This window comes from Oncorhynchus nerka, linkage group LG15 (assembly GCF_034236695.1).
Source record: "Oncorhynchus nerka isolate Pitt River linkage group LG15, Oner_Uvic_2.0, whole genome shotgun sequence".
Classification (NCBI taxonomy): domain Eukaryota; kingdom Metazoa; phylum Chordata; class Actinopteri; order Salmoniformes; family Salmonidae; genus Oncorhynchus; species Oncorhynchus nerka.
Genome location: NC_088410.1, coordinates 5328266 through 5330765, shown reverse-complemented (window position 1 = coordinate 5330765; position 2500 = coordinate 5328266). Strand labels below are relative to the sequence as shown.

General features: G+C 48.2%; 1 protein-coding gene across 1 annotated transcript in view; it reads left to right on the top strand.

Moving 5' to 3' along the window:
• The window catches only part of LOC135560334 (protein kinase C beta type-like), a 257240-nt gene that overhangs the window by 183667 nt on the left and 71073 nt on the right, over window positions 1–2500 (top strand). The window lies entirely within an intron of this gene.

Here is a 2500-nt window from a genome sequence, read left to right as displayed (position 1 = left end):
TAACAGAACTGGAGAGACACACAGCAGCTCTGTGGTAATACCCTGTAACAGAACTGGAGAGACACACAGCAGCTCTGTGGTAATACCCTGTAACAGAACTGGAGAGACACACAGCAGCTCTGTGGTAATACCCTGTAACAGAACTGGAGAGACATACAGCAGCTCTGTGCTAATACCCTGTATCAGAACTGGAGAGACATACATACACTGAGGAACACCTTCCTAGTATTGAGTTGCACCCCATTTTCCCCTCAGAACAGCCTCAATTCTTCGGGGCGTGGGGCTCTACAAGGTGTCGTAAGCGTTCCACAGGGATGCTGGCCCATGTTGACTCTTAATGCTTCCCACAGTTGTGTCAAGTTGCCTGGATGTCCTTGGGGGGGGGGTGGACCATTCTTGATACACACGGGGAAACTGTTGAGTGTGAAAAACCCAGCAACGTGGCAGTTCTTGACCCAGAACCGGTGCGCCTGGCACCTACTACCGTCCCCCTGTTCAAAGACACTTAAATAGTTTTCTATCTCATTCACCCTCTGAATGGCACACATACACACTCCATGTCTCAATGGCCTCCAGGCTTAAACATCCTTCTTTACCCTGTCTCCTCCCCTTCATCTTTAACCTGTCTCCTCCCCTTCATCTTTAACCCCTCACCTTCATCTTTAACCTGTCTCCTCCCGTTCATCTTTAACCTGTCTCCTCCCCTTCATCTTTAACCTGTCTCCGCCCCTTCATCTTTAACCTGTCTCCTCCCCTTCATCTTTAACCTGTCTCCTCCCCTTCATCTTTAACCTGTCTCCACCCCTTCATCTTTAACCCGTCTCCTCTCCTTCATCTTTAACCCGTCTCCTCCCCTTCATCTTTAACCCGTCTCCACCCCTTCATCTTTAACCCGTCTCCTCCCCTTCATCTTTAACCCCTCCCCCTTCATTTTTAACCCGTCTCCTCCCCCTCATCTTTAACCTGTCTCCTCCCCTTCATCTTTAACCTGTCTCCTCCTCTTCATCTTTAACCTGTCTCCTCCCCTTCATCTTTAACCCGTCTCCTCCCCTTCATCTTTAACCTGTCTCCTCCCCTTCATCTTTAACCCCTCCCCTTCATCTTTAAGCCTCCCCCTTCATCTTTAACCCTCCCCTTCATCTTTAACTCCTCCCCTTCATCTTTAACTCCTCCCTTCATCTTTAACCTGTCTCCTCCCCTTCATCTTTAACCCGTCCCCTTCATCTTTAACCTGTCTCCTCCCCTTCATCTTTAACCCCTCCCCTTCATCTTTAACCTGTCTCCTCCCCTTCATCTTTAACCTGTCTCCTCCCCTTCATCTTTAACCCCTCCCCTTCATATTTAACCTGTCTCCTCCCCTTCATCTTTAACTCCTCCCCTTCATATTTAACCCTTCCCCTTAATCTTTAACCCGTCTCCTCCCCTTCATCTTTAACCCCTCCCCTTCATCTTTAACCCCTCCCCTTCATTTTTAACCCCTCCCCTTCATCTTTACCTTGTCTCCTCCCCTTCATCTTTAACTCCTCCCCTTCATCTTTAACCTGTCTCCTCCCCTTCATCTTTAATCTATCTCCTCCCCTTCATCTTTAACTCCTCCCCTTCATCTTTAACCCGTCTCCTCCCCTTCATCTTTAACCTGTCTCCTCCCCTTCATCTTTAACCCCTCCCCTTTATCTTTAACCTTGTCGCCTCCCCTTCATCTTTAACTCCTCCCCTTCATCTTTAACCCGTCTCCTCCCTTCATCTTTAACTCCTCCCCTTCATCTTTAACCCTCCCCTTCATATTTAACCCGTCTCCTCCCTTCATCTTTAACCCCTCCCCTTCATATTTAACCTGTCTCCTCCCCTTCATCTTGAACCCCTCCCCTTCATCTTTAAGCCATCCCCTTCATCTTTAAGCCCTCCCCTTTATCTTTAACCTGTCTCCTCCCCTTCATCTTTAACCCCTCCCCTTCATCTTTAAGCCTCCCCCTTCATCTTTAACCCCTACCCTTCATCTTTAACTCCTCCCCTTCATCTTTAACTCCTCCCCTTCATCTTTACCCCTTCATCTTTAACCCCTCCCCTTCATCTTTAACCCCTCCCCTTCATCTTTAACCCCTTCATCTTTAAGCCCTCCCCTTCATCTTTAACCTGTCTCCTCCCCTTCATCTTTAACCCCTCCCCTTCATCTTTAAGCCTCCCCTTCATCTTTAACTCCTCCCCTTCATCTTTAACTCCTCCCCTTCATCTTTAACCCCTTCATCTTTAACCCCTCCCCTTCATCTTTAACCCCTCCCTTCATCTTTAACCCCTTCATCTTTAACCCCTTCATCTTTAACCCCCCTTCATCTTTAAGCCCTCCCCTTCATCTTTAAGCCCTCCCCTTCATCTTTAACCCGTTTCCCCCTTCATCTTTAACCCCTCCCCTTCATCTTTAACCCCTCCCCTTCATCTTTAACCCCTCCATCTTTAACTCCTCCCCTTCATGTTTAACCCCTTCAGCTTTAACCCCTCCCCT